The sequence below is a fragment of the Moschus berezovskii genome, chromosome 10 (assembly GCF_049115385.1).
Source record: "Moschus berezovskii isolate FMDL1 chromosome 10, NW_MosBer_1.0, whole genome shotgun sequence".
In the NCBI taxonomy this organism is placed as follows: Eukaryota; Metazoa; Chordata; class Mammalia; order Artiodactyla; family Moschidae; genus Moschus; species Moschus berezovskii.
This window is the reverse complement of record NC_142469.1, coordinates 7,686,896-7,706,036: the sequence shown is the minus strand read 5'-3', so window position 1 is coordinate 7,706,036 and position 19,141 is coordinate 7,686,896.

Below are 19,141 nucleotides of genomic sequence, written 5' to 3'. Positions count from 1 at the left end.
CTCTTCAGTGTCTAATTTCCACCCTGATACTAGGGGGCGGGTGGACACTTTTAAGGCTAAGTTGTTCAGTCCTGTTCTGGGAAGGGAGGAATGCTGCAGGCAAATATCTCTGGCGTCTGTGGGGAGTGCTCGCAGTGTCTCGGCCACACTGGGTTTGCCCCCGCTCACAGCGCGTGTGCTGTCCCAGTCTACACTGCACAGGCTCTAGGTTGCTCACTTAAAGTTTTTGTTTCCTTGTTAATTTTCTGTTTAGGTGATCTATCCATAGGTATGAGTGGGGTATTAAAATCTCCCACTATTATTGCGCTGTTGTTATTTTCCCCTTTCATGCTTGTTAGTAATTGTCTTACATATTGTGGTGCTCCTATGTTGGGTCCATAAACATTTATAATTGCTATATCTTCTTCTTGGATTGATACTTTGATCATTATGTAGTTTCTTTCTTTGTCTCTTTTCACAGCCTTTCTTTTAAAGTCTATATTATCTGATATGAGTATTGCTACTCCTGCTTTCTTTTGGTCTCTATTTGCATGGAATATCTTTTTCCAGCCCTTCACTTTCAGTCTGTATGTGTCCCGCGTTTTGAGGTGGGTCTCTTGTAGACAACATATATGGGGTTCTTGTTCTTGTATCCATTCAGCCAGCCTTTGTCTTTTGGTTGGGGCATTCAAACCATTTAGGTTTAAGGTAATTATTGATAAGTATAATCCGGTTGCCATTTTCTTTATTGTTTTTGGTTCGAGTTTATACACCCTTTCTGTGTTTCCTGTCTAGAGAAGATCCTTTAGCATTTGTTGGAGAGCTGGATTGGTGATGCTGAATTCTCTCAACTTTTGCTTGTCTGTAAAGCTTTTGATTTCTCCCTCATATTTGAATGAGATCCTTGCTGGGTACAGTAATCTGGGCTGTAGGTTATTTTCTTTCATCACTTTAAGTTTGTCTTGCCATTCCCTCCTCGCCTGTTGAGTTTCTACTGAAAGATCAGCTATTATCCTTTTGGGGATCCCCTTGTGTGTTATTTGCTGATTTTCCATTGCCGCTTTTAATATTTGTTCTTTGTGTTTGATCTTTGTTAATTTGCTTAATATGCGTCTTGGAGTACATGGAGAAATATACCGTGTTCGTGGATTGGAAGAATAAACATTGTGAAAATGAGTATACCACCCAAAGTAATTTATACATTCAATGCAATCCCTATCAAGCTACCAACGATATTTTTCACAGAGCTAGAACAAATAATCTCACAATTTGTATGGAAATACAAAAAACCTCGAATAGCCAAAGCAATCTTGAGGAAGAAGAATGGAACTGGGGGAATCAACCTGCTGGACTTCAGGCTCTACTACAAAGCCACAGTCATCAAGGCAGTATGGTACCGGCATAAAGACAGAAATATAGATCAATAGAACAAAATAGAAAGCCCAGAGATAAATCCACGCACCTATGGACACCTTAACTTTGACAAAGGAGGCAAGAATATACAACGGAGAAAAGACAGTCTCTTTAACAAGTGGTACTGGGAAAACTGGTCAACCACTTATAAAAGAATGAAACTAGAACACTTCCTAACACCATACACCAAAATAAATTCAAAATGGATTAAAGATCTAAATGTAAGACCAGAACCTATAAAACTCCTAGAGGAGAACATAGGCAAAACACTCTCCGACATAAATCACAGCAGGATCCTCCATGACCCACCTCCCAGAATATTGGAAATAAAAGAAAAATTAAACAAATGAGACCTAATTAAAATTAAAAGCTTCTGCACAGCAAAGGAAACTATAAGCAAGGTGAAAAGACAGCCTTCAGAATGGGAGAAAATAATAGCAACTGAAAAAACAGACAAAGAATTAATCTCCAAAATATACAAGCAGCTTCTACAGCTCAATTCCAGAAAAATAAACGACCCAATCAGAAAATGGGCCAAAGAACTAAACAGACATTTCTCCAAAGAAGATATAAAGATGGCTAACAAACACATGAAAAAATTCTCAACATCATTCATAATCAAAGAAATGAAAATCAGAACCACAATGAGATACCACTTCACAACAGTCAGAATGGCTGCTATCCAAAGTCTTCATGCAATAAATGCTGGAGAGGGTGTGGAGAGAAAGGAACCCTCTTACACTGTTGGTGGGAATGCAAACTAGCACACCCATTATGGAGAACAGTGCGGAGATTCCTTAGAAAACTGGAAATAGAACTTCCGTATGATTACACTCCTGGGCATACACACTGAGGAAACTAGAATTGAAAGAGACACATGTATTCCAATGTTCACCGCAGCATTGTTTATAATAGCCAGGACATGGAAGCAACCTAGATGTCCATCTGCAGATGAATGGATAAGAAAACTTTGGTACATATATACAATGGAATATTACTCAGCCATCAAAAAGAATGCATTTGAATCAGTTCTAATGAGGTGGATGAAACTGGAATCTATTATACAGAGTGAAGTAAGCCAGATTAAAAAAAAAAAAAAAACACCAATACAGTATACTAACACATGTATATGGAATTTAGAAAGATGGAATTGATAACCCTGTATATGAGACAGCAAAAGAGACACAGATATATAGAACAGACTTTGGGAATCTGTGGGAGAGGGCGAGGGTGGGATGATTTGGGAGAATGGCGTTGAAACATGTGTATTATTATATGTGAAACAAATCTCCAGTTCAGGGTCAATGCATGATACAGGATGCTCGGTGCTGGTGTGCGTGGATGTCCCAGAGGGAGGATAAGGAGAGGAGGGAGTTGGGAGGGAGGTTCATAAAGGGGAATTCTTGTACACCCGGGGCGGATTCATGTCAATGTATGCAAAACTAACCAATATAATACTGTAAAATAATTAGCCTCCAATAAAAATATAAAAATAAAAATTAAAAAAAAGAGTTCTATTTGATAGGATTAAATACTTAAGTCAATACTCCTAGAACTTTCATAATATAAAAACTAAGCCAAATATTGTACTGTGACTACATCTGATAATTAGTTCTAAATGTCATAAAGGCCAGGCAGCATTTCAGAAGGGCTTGTTGGGCCTGCTGTGTACCCCCATCATCATTAACATGGCCCAATGATACCCAACCTCAACATTTTATCTGAGACTCATACTCTACTAAATGGTTGCCACATTCATCCTTTAAACAACTATTTGTTGAATGTTACCATGTTCCAGGTATTGTGTTATTTCCTGGAAATAAAAGAAAAATTAAGGTAAAGTCTAACTCTCAATTATTTTGAAATCTCAGTTCTAATGAGGTGGATGAAACTGGAGCCTATTATACAGAGTGAAGGAAGCCAGAAAGAAAAACACCAATTAAAAGACGCTTACTCCTTGGAAGGAAAGTTATGACCAACCTTGATAGTATATTAAAATGCAGAGACATTACTTTGCCAACAAAGGTCCGTCTAGTCAAGGCTATGTTTTTTTCCCATGGTTATGTATGAATGTGAGAGTTGGACTGTGAAGAAAGCTGATCGCCGAAGAATTGATGCTTTTGAACTGTGGTGTTGGAGAAGACTCTTGAGAGTCCCTTGGACTGCAAGGAGATGGAACCAGTCCATTCTAGAGGAGATCAATCCTGGGTGTTCATTGGAAGGACTGATGCTAAGGCTGAATGTCCAATACTTTGGCCACCTCATGCAACGAGTTGACTCACTGGAAAAGACTCTGATGCTAGGAAAGGTTGGGGGCTGGAGGATATGGGGACGACAGAGAATGAGATGGCTGGATGGCATCACCGACTCTGTGGACATGAGTTTGAGTGAACTCCGGGAATTGGTGATGGACAGGGAGGCCTGGCGTGCTGTGATTCATGGGGTCGCGGAGAGTCGGACATGACTGAGCGACTGAACTAAACTGAACTGAACGCATGTATATGGAATTTAGAAAGATGCAAATGATAACCCTGTATACAAGACAGCAAAAGAGACAGGTGTATAAAACACTCCTTGGGACTCTGTGAGAGAGGGTGAGGGTGGGATGATTTGGGAGAATGGCATTGAAACATGTATGTTGTCATATGTGAAACGAATGACCAGTTCAGGGTCGATGCATGTTACAGGATGCTCGGGGCTGGGGTGCGGGGATGACCCAGAGGGAGGATAAAGCGAGGAGGGAGGTGGGAGGGAGGTTCAGAAGGGGGAACTCATGTACACCTGGGGCAGATTCATGTCAATGTATGGCAAAACCAACCAATATAATATTGTAAAATAATTAACCTCCGATAAAAAAATAAATTAAAAATCAAAAAAATAAAAAATAAAAAACAAACAAAAAAAGAAATCTAACCTCAAAGTGAAACCTTGGCTATTCAAGCAGATAAGATCTTTTGTTGTATTAGTTAATATGTTTACTTAAATAATGATCTCATTGTCTCCAATTGGAAACTTTAGATCTAGGGGTCAGGGTATATTTGCTGATTCAATTGCTTTAAAAGCCATCAAGAATTCAAGATTTCCCTACTCTCCCAACTCTTCAGTCTGCTTGTTTTGAAGTCATAAGCAGAAAAATACACTGCCCAATCTGTCCTTAACTAGTTTCATTATTTAGGTAACTACCTTCAGACAAAACTAGCCTCTCCCTTTACAAACTGCAAGAGGACACAAGAAATTATGAGCACATGCCAATATTCTATAATTTTTGCTATCATTTGCATAAATATCATGGCCTTCAATGACTTTTGGCCTGGAAACAATGCAGACATACAGCAGCTTAACCAACTTCATGACCAAGTTCTCAGAAGGAATTATGAAGACCTTATTGCCTTCAGTTCTTAAAATTTTTCCTCACAATAATTCCATATTTTAGATTCTGTTCCTTTTAGTGCCCCAAAGTTAGTACTTTATTGTGAATCAATTGAGATATATTTGTCTTTAATTCAAAAAATCCCCAGCTAAATGGTCTTATTAGTGTGGAATCACTCACATAACAGGAAGTTCAGATAAAGAGCAGACTTCAAGGTTAGGTAAGGGAGTCTTCAGGGAACCAGGTTCTGAACATCTTGCATTTCTAGGTACACTTTTAGCTTTATCCTAGGTTTAGTTCTCTTTATGGTCATGATGTAGTTCTGCCAGGATATTAAATAAAATTATTCCCTATTATCAGCTAGAGAGTGAAACTTACTTAACTTTGCTACCAGTGCCAAGAAAGAACAAAATAAATGACAGAAAATTGAAAATGACAATCTTACTGGTAGACAGTAAACATATAATAATTCTATATTTGTAGTCCAATGGAAAATTTTGATAAAGGACTATGTGTTTATGTAATGAATTAGTGTCTAGATTTCAATGATACCCACCCTTCTCCTCCTAATTTTCATCCTTGGTGAAGAGTAAGTTTGATGCAACTATACTTTCTAATACTTATGAAGATGCCCCAGGGGAAGGATATTCTAATTTATAGTCAGGAAGATATCAGAGAGGGAGACATCTGCTTTCTACACTCTGCTGTGCAAACTTCTGCCCAATGCTATCCTTCTTCTCACAGTCCCAAGTTGTTGAGTTCATATGTTTCCTACATGATGGAATTTGTTGGGCCATTATCCAGTTCTGATGAGATAGATAGAATAGAGATCCTTAATCCTCAGTGAGTTGTTCTCTTCTTGCCTTTTTGGAGTGCAATCCCCATAAGGGGATTCAGGTCAGATGCTCAGTTGTGTCCGACTCTACACTCCATGGATTGCAAGCATGCGAGGCCTCCCTGTTCATCACCAACTCCCAGAGTTTACTCAAACTCATGTCCATTGAGTCGGTGATGCCATCCCAACATCTCATCTTCTGTCGTCCCCTTCTCCTACCGCCTTCATCCTTACCAGCATCAGAATCTTTTCAAAAGAGTCAGTTCTTTATATCAGGTGGCCAAAGTATTGGAGTTTCAGCTTTATCATCAGTCCTTCCAATGAACACCCAAGACTGATCTCCTTTAGGATGGACTGGTTGGATCTCCTGGGAGTCCAAGGGACTCTCAAGAGTCTTCTCCAACACCACAGTTCAAAAGCATCAATTCTTCGGCACTCAACTTTCTTCACAGTCCAAATCCCACATCCATACATGACCACTGGAAAAGCCATAGCCTTGAGTAGATAGACCTTTTTTGGCAAAGTAATGTTTCTGTTTTTTAATATGCCATCTAGGTTGGTCATAACTTTTCTTCCAAGGAATAAGTGTATTTAAATTTCATGGCTGCAGTCACCATCTGCAGTGATCTTGGAGCCCTAAAAAATGAAGTCCGCTATAGTTTCCACTGTTTCCCCATCTACTTGCCATGAAGTGATTGGACCGGATACCATGATCTTAATATTCTGAATGGTGAGCTTTAAGCCCACTTTTTCACTCTCCTCTTTCACTTTCATCAAGAGGCTCTTTACTTCTTCACTTTCTTCCATAAGGTTGGTGTCATCTGCATATCTGAGGTTACTGATATTTCTCCCGAAAATCCTGATTCCAGCTTGTGCTTCTTCCAGTACAGTGTTCCCCATGATGTACACTGCATATAATTTAAATAAGCAGGGTGATGATATACAACCTTGACGTACTCCTTTTCCTATTTGGAACCAGTCTGTTGTTCCATATCCAGTTTAACTGATGCTTCCTTACCTGCATACAGATTTCTCAAGAGGCAGGTCAGGTGGTCTGGTATTCTCATCTTTTTCAGAATTTTCTAGTTTGTGGTGATCCACACAGTCAGAGGCTTTGGCATAGTCAATAAAGCAGAAGTAGATGTTTTTCTGAAACTCTCTTACTTTATTGATGATCCAAAGGATGTGGGTAATTTGATCTCTGGTTCCTCTACCTTTTCTAAACCCAGCTTGAACATCTGGAAGCTCAGGGTTCACATATTGTTGAAACCTGGCTTGGAGAAATTTGAACATTGCTTTACTAGCATATGAGATGAGTGCAGTTGAGCAATAGTTTTAGCACTCTTTGGCATTGCCTTTCATTGGGATTGGAATGAAAACTGATCTTTTCCAGTCCTGTGGCTACTGCTGAGTTTTCCAAACTTGCTGGCATATTAAGTGCAGCACTTTCATAGCATCATCTTTTAGGATTTGAAATAGCTCAACTGGAATTCCATTACCTACACTAGCTTTGTTCTTAGTGATGCCTCCTACGGCCCCCTTGACTTCACATTCCAGGATGTCTGGCTCTAGGTGAGTGATCACACCATCGTTATTATCTTGGTCATGAAGATATATTTTGGACAATTCTTTTGTGTATTCTTGCCACTTCTTAATATGTACTGCTTCTGTTAGGTCCATATCATTTCTGTCCTTTATTGAGCCCATCTTAGAATGAAATATTTCCTTGGTATATTTTATTTTCTTGAAGAGATTTCTAGTCTTTTCCTTTCTATTCTTTTCCTAAATTTCTTTGCAGTATTCACTGAAGAAGGCTTTTTTATCTCTCCTTTCTATTCTTTGAAACACAGCATTCAAATGGGTATATGTTTCTTTTTCTCCTTTGATTTTTGTTTCTCTTCTTTTCACAGCTATTTGTAAGGACTCCGCAGACAGTCGTTTTGCTTTTTTTGCATTTCTTTTTCTCCTGTGCAATGTCAGGAAACTCTATCCATAGTTCATCAGGCACTGTGTCTATCAGATCTAGTCCTTTAAGTCTATTTTTCACTTTCACTGTATATTTATAAGGGATTTGATTAAGGACATACCTGAATGGTCTAGTGGTTTTCCCTACTTTTTCAATTTAATTCTAAATTTGGCAATAAGGAGTTCATGACCTGAGCCACAGTCAGCTCCTGGTCTTGGTTTTGCTGACTGTATAGAGCTTCTCCATCTATGGCTACAAAAAAAATATAATCAATCTGATTTTGGTGTTGACCATCCGGTGATGTCCATATGTAGTGCCTTCTCTTGTGTTGTTGGAAGACGGTATTTGCTATGACCAGTGCATTCTCTTGGCAAAACTCTATTATTAGCCTTTGCCCTGCCTGTTACTCCAGGTGTTTCTTGACTTCCTACTTTTGTGTTCCAGTCCCCTATAATGAAAAGGAAATCTTTTTTGGTTGTTAGTTCTAGAAGGTATTTTAGGTCTTCATGCAACCATTCAACTTGAGCTTCCTCAGCATTACTTGTCAGGGCATAGACTTGGTTTATCGTGATACTGTATTGTTTGCCTGGAAAGGAACAGAGATCATTCTGTCATTTTTGAGATTGCATCCAAGTACTGCATTTTGGACTTTTTTTTTTTTAACTATGTTGGCTACTCTATTTTTTCTAAAGGATTCTTGCCCACAGTAGTAGATATAATGGTCATCTGAGTTAAATTCGCTCATTCCAGTCCTTTTTAGTTTGATGATTCGTAACATTTTGACGTTTACTCTTCCCATCTCCTATTTGACCACTTCCAATTTGCCTTGATTCATGGACCTAATATTCCAGGTTCCTATGCAATATTGCTCTTTATAGCTTCGGACCTTGCTTCTATCACCAGTCACATCCACAACTGGGTTTTCTTTCTGCTTTGTCTCCGTCTTTTCAGTGTTTCTGGAGTTATTTCTCTACTTATCTCCAGTAGCATATTGGACACCTACTGACCTGGGGAATTCATCTTTCCGTGTCCAATCTTTTTTGCCTTTTTTCACTGTTCATGGGGTTCTCTAGGCAAGAATACTGAAGTGGTTTGCTATTCCACTTCTCCAGTTGACTTCATTTTGTCAGAACTCTCCACCATGATCTGTCCATCTTTGATTGACCTACACAGCATGACTCATAGTTTTATTGAGTTAGAAAAGGCTGTGGTCCCTGAGATTTTATTGGTCAGTTTTCTGTGATTGTGGTTTTCAGTCTGTCTGCCCTCTGATGGAGAAGGATAAGAGGATAATGGAAGTTTCCTCATGGGAGAGATTGACTGAGGGGGAAACTGTGTCCTGTACTTATGGGTGGGGCCTTGTTCAGTAAATTTTTAGTGCAATTTTCTGTTGTTGGGTGGAACTGTGTTCCCTCCCTACTATTTACCTGGGTCAAAACTATGGTGGAGGTAATGAAGGTAATGGCAACCTCCTTCAAAAGATTCCATGCAAGGGGTAGAATAAATTAAAAACTGGAAGAATAAATATACAGTCTGGTTACTGCTGTTTGTTTTGTAATCACAGTGACCTTTGGTGTTCAGATTCAAGAATGAAGAATTTAAGGATTTCTTCATTTGTGGACTAATTTGTTAAGGCACACATCTATGAACCAAGGGGTTATAAGTGGGCAATGGAACAGTTAATAGTGATGCAGACAGAAATTCCCACATAGGATTTGCCTCTATTATAAAAATTGAACATGATAAAATGTTAAACTGGTCACCATGAAACAATGCATTTCAATAAATAGCAGCTGTTCTTTTTCTTATCCACATCTTGACGTTGCATAGCCAAATTATCCCTATGCTGTCTTTTCCTTACAGTGATTTTTCTAGTTAGCAAGGTTATTGAGATAAAGTTAACATATCATAAAATTTTCCCTTTCAAATGTACAATTCTGTGTTTTCTGATATGTTTACAGAATTATGCACCCATGACCACTATTAAATTTTAGCATATTTTCTTCCCCCCCCAAAGAAAACTAACGTGCATTAGCAATCACTCCTCATCCCTACCTCCCCTGTGCATTAGGAATCATTAATTTAATTTCTGGGTCTGTATATTCGCCCATTCTTGAGAGTTAATTTAAATGGATTTATAAAATATATGACCTTTGGTAACTGAATTCACTCAGTTTACATAATACATTCAAGATTTTCCAGCTGTTTAGTTGCTAAATCATGTCCCACCCTTTTGTGACCCCAAGGACTGTAGCCCGTTAGGCTTCTCTGTCCATGGGATCTCCCAGGCAATAATACTGGAGTGGGTTGTCATTTCCATCTACAGGGGGACTTTCTGACCCAGGGGTGACATCCACATCTCCTGCATTGACAGGTGGTGTCTTTACCACTGAGCCAACAGGGAACCCCATAAACCTTTCATGTTCTGGCATTATTAGTGCTACATTCTATTTCAATTCTGAGTAAAATTTCATTGTACAGATATGCCATGTTTTGCTTACTTATTAATCATTTTTTTTTGTTAGACACTTTTGTTGTATGTATGCCATTATGAATAATATGGCTTTGGTCAATTAAATGCAGAATTTTACATGCCCATATATTTTCAGTTCTTTTTGCTATGTACCCAGGAGTGAAAATGCTGGGTCATATGGTCAATCAATGTCTAGCATTTTGAGGAACTGCCATACTTTCCCAAAGTGGCTGCCTCACATACAATCTTACTGGCAATGTGTAAGAGTTCAGATTTCTCCACATCTTCATCAGCTCTTTTTTTTTTTTTTTGTCTCTCTTTTTAAGTTTAGCTATTTTACTGGGGTTGAAAGAAAAACACTTCATTGTGCTTTTGATGGGCATTCCCCTACTGATTATTGATGTTGAGCATATTACCATTTGTCTATTCGCCATTTCTGTACATTTCTGGGAGAAATATCTGTTAAATCATTTGCCTACCTTTCAGTTCTTTATCTTTTATCATAATTTTAAGAGTATATGTACTGAATATCAGTCTCATCAGATATATAATTTGCAATATATTCCCATTATACAAACTATCATTTCACCTTTTTATATTTATTATTTATAAATTTGGCTGTGCATTGGGTCTTAGCTGCATGCAAACTTAGTTATAACATGTAGGATCTAGTTCCCTGACCAGGGATCAAATCCAGGTCCCTTGCTTTGGGATCACAGAGCCTGAGTCACTGGACCACCAGGGAAGTCCCCACTTCACTTTTTTTTATTTTTAATATATATATATATATCAGTCCTTTGAAATAAATCATTTTTTAAAATGATGATGTATTTCCATTTATTTTACCTATATCACATGGGCTTTTGATGTCATATATAAGAAGTCATCATTTAAGTCAAGATTCAAATATTGACTTATATGTTTTCTTGTAAGAATTCTACAGTTTTTACCTCTTAAGTTTCCATATATAAAACTTTAAATTTTTGAACTGTATGATTTAATATATGGTTCTAAATTTATCCTTTGTGGCTGATATCTAGTTGTTTCAAACTGTTTTAAAAAATTGTTTAATTATCTTGGCATCCTTGTCAATTATCAATAGGCCGTAGATGTGAAGATTTATTTCTGAACTCTCAAATCTATTCCATTGTCCTATACATCATTATACTAGCACCACACTGTCATAATTATTGTACTTTAAAATTAGTTTTGAAGAAATGTGAGTCTTCCAACTTAATTTTTCTTCTGCAATATTGTTTTGAACATTCTGAGTCCCTTGCATTTTCAAATGAATTTTGTAATCAGCTTGCCAATTTCTGCAAAAAAGTCATTTGGGATTTCAAGGCGTTTTCATTGACTATTATATCACCTTGGGGAGTAATGCCATCTTAATAATGTTAAGTCTTCCAGTCAGTGAACAAGGAATATATTTATGTAGATCTTTAATTTGCTTGCATGATGTTTTGTAGTTCTCAGTGTATAGGTTTCAAACTTTGTTAATTTTTTCCTCAGTATTGTGTTTTTATTGATACTATTTTAAGTGTAATTATTTTCGTAATTCAAATTTGGATTGCTCTTGGCTAATGAAGAGAAATACAATTGATTTTTGTTTATTAGTGTTAAACAATATAACCTTGCTAAACTTTGAAAAGTTCACAATCTTTTTGTAGGTCTCTTGGAATTTTCTACAAAAGAGGATCACATCATTTCAAAAGAAAGAGAGTTACACATATTTTATTTTTCCAGACAGAATGTCTTTTATTTCTTTTTCTTTAGTAGTTCCTCTGACTATAGCCTTAAGAATAAGGTGGAATTAAAGTGATGAGAACAGGCATTAGAGTATTCTTCCTTCTCTTAGTGGCCCAATAATCAGTGTTTCACTGTTAATTGTGCATTTTTCATAGAAGTTTTTTTACTAGGTTGAGGAAGTTCCATTAGGTCCATAGTGGTTTTGAGTCTTTGTTTCATTTAGTTTTTAATCTTGAAAGGTACAGACATCTCTCAATATCCATGAAGGATTTGTTCCAAGATACTAAAATCTATGAAACAAAATGGCAAAGTATTTACATCCAATCTACATACATCCTTCTGTATGCTTTAACTCATCTCTAGATTAATTATAATGCCTAGTATAATAATACTGCTTATGTAAATGGTTGTAAATACAATGTAAATACTACTTAAAAATTTATTGGCATGAAACAAAGTTAAGCTTTGCTGTTTGGCATCCTGTGGAATTATTTTTTTCAAGTAGTTTTGATCCATGGTTCATGAAATCTGTGTATGCAGAAATTGGATATGGAGGGCTGACAGCTGATTTTTGTCAATTATACTTTCTACATACTGAGATAATCATGTGGTTTTGTTCTTAATTACATAGAAATGGTGATTTTTAAAAAATTTTAATTCTGAACCTACATTGCAAGATATATCCACGTCATTGTGGTATTCAATCCTTTTTACAGTTTGCTTGATACATTGTTCTGATATTAAGATTTTTGTATCTCTATTCATAGATATATTGTTCTGTTACTTCATAGGGTTGTATTTGTCTGATTTTTGTAATATGGTAATCCTAACTTTATAGAATATGTTAGGAACTTTTTTCTCCCCTCTTTTTTTTGTGAAATTTATGAAAAATTGGTGTTATATTTTCTTTTAAATGTTTTGTAGAATTCAACAGTAATCTAGAATTAGGTTTATTTTGGGGGAAGTTTTTGGTTGTTAATTGAATATCTTGAGATAAATTCAGATTTTATGTTTCTTCTTGCATCAGTATCAGTAATTTTTTTCATTCAAAGGAATTTGTACATTTTAGCTATGTTTTCTAATTTATTTCATGCAAATGTTCATAGTGCTTACTCATAATCATTGTTATATGCCCTCTTTTATTACCATTTGTGATCTGAGTCTCCCTTTATTTAAAAAAAAAAGTTTTAATAAGATAAAGTTTTGTTAGGCTTGTTTTTACATCTAATAAACCAATTTTGATTTTAATGTCTTTTACTAGTAAGTCCAACATTGGGGCAACTCAAAGACAGTTTTATTCATTTAATTATTGTGTTTTAGACCATGCTTTCCTATCTTTTGTATCATATTTTTTTTTATTTTTTGTTAAATCTAGAAATGCTAAATAATGTAATTTAGTAATTTTTGAAGTCACATTTTCCAGTTTGTTCTCCAACTTACTTGCTCTTGCTGCTGTTTGTTATTTTTGTTGCTCCTGATTCTTGTTTATTTAGCAGCTTTCCTACAGTCTGTAAAGTCTATATTCTGTGTCATCTGTGGGCACTGAGGCCTCAGTTCAGTTGCTGAAATTGTCAGGTCTTAACTGGACAGATGTTTCCTTGTCTTAATCTACTGTCTTCTAGTTTTTATTTGGAAGAGCTGGGTATGTGTTTGGAGTCTGACTTTAAGACTCTATCATGTAAATTCCATCTTGGCCTTTGTGTTCACTTCCTGCTTGAACAGAGCCTCAGTAACAGCCAGGGATTAGAGATCCAGGCCTTGTCAGATTATTACCGGCATATATAGACTTGCACACACAGAAAGATTTTCAGCTTCCCAGGAACATATCACAGATTTCAGAGTCTCACATGCACATCTCTTTCTTTGAGTTGATTGTTGAGTACTCCTCAGTCATCTGTGATGTGAGATAATTGCTGTTTATTTTATTAATAAGATGTACCCAAGCAAAAGACTGTTTACTTACAGTGAACAAAACTTTAGTCAGATCAGTTAAGATGAACCCAATAACTGAGACTTTCAATGAATTGCCCTACAGGACAAGTGCTGACAATCCCTTGGGACTGGGACTTTGGTGGAGATCCTAACCTGTTCTGCCTTCTATAAGGATGCTTGGCTGTTGGTTTTCACAGCTACTGTGATTGTGAGGCTAGTTTATTTTTGTTGTTTGTTTTTGAGACTACCATGACACTGGTAATGGAATAATGAGAATAGGAAAATTGAAAATGTTGTAACATTTGCTATTTCTTTTACAGTTCTTTTTCTTTAATAAATGTTTTTTGGATTATTGCAAACATTTGGCTAATTCCCAGAGTACTGAGTGTTGATTTTGATAGTTTTTGCCAATTTCTCAATGCTTTTAAAGAGGAGTAGACTTTTGCAGGTCCTCACATGCCCTTCTAGAATTGCTTCCCAGTGACTAACTTTCAAAACACTTCATAAATAAATATGGTACCTTGAGGACAAGATTTTTGTCTCTTTTTAAAACTAATTTTCCTTGATTCCTTGTGACTGCCACATATATGGAGACTCAATAAATATTTGTTGAACAAATTAATTTATTAACTTTTTGTTGATAAAAATGAAAGTCAATATGAATTAAATCTCAAGAAAAGTGGATTGAGTGTACATAGCATATTGAAAAGTCTACCTCCAGCAATTTTTGGCTGCAACTCTGTGCCAGCTATATGTTTATTGCTTGCACCACACTATTTAATTTAACCTTTACAACAACCACCTGCAGTTTCACTGAAGTTAGAACTATCCTGTAACCTTCTCAAAGCAATACACCTAGCAAGTGGTTCAAAGAGGAGTGAAACCAAAAAACTAAATATTGAAGCAAATTTGTGTATATAATATAATATTGCCAATTCCCCAAACATTGGATTTGAGAACTTTAAAATGTCATGGAAAATATCAGGGAATAGACATATATATATATGCAGGTAAATTCCAGAAGAAATAATTTTCTTTTATATTCTTTTCTTTTCTTTCCTGACCTAAATGCTACCAGTTTGGAATTTAAAAATAGTAATTTACCTACACGATAGATCGAAATAACTATCTTCATTTTTCATCACTGAGGGGAGTCCGGTAAAAATCAGCTGCTTACATGACAGAAAGCACAGTCCTCTCCGGGACAGCAGACAACTTCTCCCCTACTCGGCCTATCCAAGACTTTTCCCTGTCTCTGCTACCACTCTCAAGACTCTCCTCTGTCCTTTCCTTCTCTCAGTGCTGTGGTTTATGCTGCTAATACCTTCCAGTATGATACATATAACAAAATATGATGATGTGATGTAATATAATTTTATTTAATTAATGTGTTTGATTATATCTGCTCCCTGCTTTAAATTCCAATGACTCTGCGTTGTTGAATCACAGATTCCGAACTATTACATCATAGAAGACTCCTATAGCCAATATCCAGTCCTAATTAGAATTGTTTCTCCTTCTTCGCTATTTCCATCAAACAAACATCAATTTACTATTATTTGAGAGTATATGCCACTAAAGTTGAAAGTAAGGTTTTGAGTTTAAATCTAAAATGTTTTGCCTTCAGATTCCCTTGTTGTTCCTTTTGAGGTGTGTGGACTTGCTTAGTAATGTCACTTTTATGAGTCTCATTTCTTTCATTTATTAGATGGAACAGATTATACCACTTTGACAAGATTATTGATAAGATTTACTGGTGTAATGAATATATTTAGCAGAGTGGTGGCTCATATGTTAAAGCATCTTCCTCCAATGCGGGAGACCTGCGTTCGATCCCTGGGTCGGGAAGATCCCCTGGAGAAGGAAACTGTAACCCACTCCAGTATTCTTGCCTGGAGAATCCCATGGACAGAGAAGCCTGGTAGGCTACAGTCCATGGGGTTGCAAAGAGTCGGACACAACTGGGCAACGGAACGAACAGACGGACGGAAGCTCCACCTGGAGAAGGAAATTTCAACCCACTCCAGTATGCTTGCCTGGGAAATCTCATGGAAAGAGGAACCTGGTCCGCTATAGTCCATGGGGTTGCAAAGAGTTGGACACAACTGAGTGACTAAGCACACAAGCTCCATAAGTTCCTAGTATATGCTTCAGCTGTGGCAACTCTACTTCTCTTGCTTCATCTTGGAAAGGAAGTTCTAGGATCCTGTGTCTTCTTTCTGTCCCACAAAATCAGGACTGGTGCTGAGAGCCTCTGGTTTATTTTCTCAAGGTCAATGCCCAGAAGGGCCCCGATTGTACATCTTCTCCAAGGGAAGCAAAGCCCAGCTTTGGTGCTATCTGTGGCTACCTGGAGGAGCTCATGCAAGCCTCTGTACATATTGCCTTTCTGTGGGCACCTGTCTCCCACTGCAGTTAGTGCAGGGTGCTGGGTGAACTGATAGCTGGGTGCGGGTATCCTCAGATGGGAGGCCCCTTTAGTGCACTGTTCTTGAGGGAGTCCATGAGTAAGTTGTAGGATCTATAACTATTTGTTGAAGTCCACAAACTATTTGCTGTGAGCTTTTGCTCTTTTTCACTGCTCCTGGTTGTCCCTAGACTCTTCAGGTACGCTGATGCCCTTAATAGTCTAGGTGGGGTGAAACAGAATTGGGTCACTGGGGGAAAATCCATAGTACTGGGGAATGTGGGTAATCAATTCGTTCTTCACTTTCTCAGCGGGAAAGAGTGCCGACCAAGAGTACCTTTCTTGGCTTTTGGGGGATGGAGTCTTACAGGCAAAGTGAAACTATCACACAGGTAAAGTGAAACTTCTTACCCCTTCAGAGTGTCTATTCCCAAATGGTTTGCTCTTCAAGCACTGGGATGTCCAGGCTTCCTTGAAGGTAATTCTTGTTCATAGGCAGTTATTAAAATCGGTGTTTCTAACAGGGGGTGGGATGGGGAATGAGGGCTGGATCCTCCAGTTCTACCATCTTGATGATGTTAACTTACTGTTCTCTTTTCCTCTCTAAACCAGACATTATATCTCCATCATTTTAATGCAGCATCTCTTCACCATGAATTTGCCTGTGTTCTGTGGGAATATTTGTCTTTCTAGAGCTTAATGAGATACTATATAGTGAGTCCCTGAGAGCTGAGACTTAGTGGAACTTCCTCACTGTGTCCTACAATATCCAGTGCTTATTAGTTACTCAATAAAGTTTAGTTAAATATAATTATTTCCATTGCAAGACAACTATTTTCTGTTTACTCACCCTTGAATTGAAAGAAATAGGTTTAGATATTTTTCTAGGCACAGCTGTTATCATCCCTTTGTATGCACAGTACACAAGATTTCTGATGGAATAATTCCTTATATGTCAGTCTGTAAAAGTACTGGCGAACAACTTTTAATCAATATTTACTGTCAGATGGCCATTCATTTAGGTTACATTTTGTGAATATATTTGGATTGTCTTCCTTTGCAGGCATCAATTATTTATATTGAAGCATATGAGATAAGCTTTTATTCTTTTCTGCGTCTTGCTATTGTGAATCTAAAATTATTGTTACTCTCTTGGCCACACTTCATGACAAACTCTTTTTGTCATTGGCATCATTTTTCTTCAAGCAGCTTACACATTTCAGGATATAATGCACAACTCTTAGTTCCTTTTTCTGCACTGAGCTTAGCTCCTACAACTCACTGTAGGACAGATTTAGATAGATAAAATACTAGAATTTTCCAAATTTGCTGGCATATTGAGTGCAGCACTTTCACAGCATCATCTTTCAGGATTTGACCTGCCTCTTGAGAAACCTGTGTGCAGGTCAGGAAGCAACAGTTAGAACTGGACATGGAACAAAAGACTGGTTCCAAATAGGAAAAGGAGTACGTCAAGTTTGTATATTGTCACCCTGCTTATTTAACTTATATGCAGAGTACATCATGAAGAACGCTGGGCTGGAAGAAGCACAAGCTGGAATCGAGATTGCCGGGAGAAATATCAGTAACCTCAGATATGCAGATGACACCACCCTTATGGCAGAAAGTGAAGAGGAACTCAAAGGCCTCTTGATGAAAGTGAAAGAGGAGAGTGAAAAGGTTGGCTTGAAGCTCAACATTCAGAAAACGAAGATCATGGCATCTGGTCCCATCACTTCATGGGAAATAGATGGGGAAACAGTGTCAGACTTTATTTTTGGGGGGTTCCAAAATCACTTCAGATGCTGATTGCAGCCATGAAATTAAAAGACGCTTACTCCTTGGAAGGAAAGTTATGACCAGCCTAGATAGCATATTAAAAAGCAGAGACATTACTTTGCCAACCTAGGTCCGTCTAGTCAAGCCTATGGTTTTTCCAGTGGTCGTGTATGGATGTGAGAGTTGGACTGTGAAGAAAGCTGATAGCCAAAGAATTGATGCTTTTGAACTGTGGTGCTGGAGAGGACTCTTGAGAGTCCCTTGGACTGCAAGGAGATCCAACCAGTCCATTCTAGAGGAGATCAATCCTGGGTGTTCATTGGAGGGACTGATGCTAAAGCTGAAACTCCAATACTTTGGCCACCTTATGGGACGAGTTGACTCATTGGAAAAGAGTCTGATGCTAGGAGGGATTGGGGGTGGGAGGAGACGGGGACGATAGAGAATGAGATGGCTGGATGGCATCACAGACTCTATGGACATGAGTTTGAGTGAACTCCGGGATTTGGTGATGGACAGGGAGGCCTGGCGTGCTGTGATTCATGGGGTCGCAGAGAGTCGGACAGGACTGAGTGACTGAACTGAACTGAACTGAAATGAACTACTAGAGTATCTGACTGGGGGTGAAATTGGACACACATTTAACTTTTTCTTTTTCTTCTCATTAATATTCCCTGTATCATAGTGTCTGCAATAAGCTAAAATCTATTCCTCTCTTTTTCTCAAGTGCTATACCATTTTGGCCAGTGGGCTGATATTTATAGGACATGCTTTTATGTCTCATTCAGCATACATGAATAGATTCATTAATTGAGAAACATTATTAAGAATTCTTCCTTATATCTTCAGGAAAAAAATTGTATTTAAATGTCTCTTTTTTAATTTATTTATTTTAATTGGAGAGTAATTACTTCGCAATATTGTATCGTTTTTGCCATACATTGACATGAATCCGCCCTGGGTGTACATGTGTTCCCCATCTTGAACCCCCCTCCCACTCCCTCCCTATATTATCCCTCTGGATCATCCCAGTGCACCAGCCCCAAGCATCCTGTATCATGCATCGAACCTTGAAAAAAGATTATGCAAGGCATAAGTAATATGATAATCATATAAATTTGGACAACTGCTGTGTTTGATAACTTTTAATATTATCTAGTCTAATGGATTACAGATAGCTGGTAAAACATAAAGTTGAGATATGCCATGTCTGTGTGTGTCAGGTTTTTCCAGAAAAG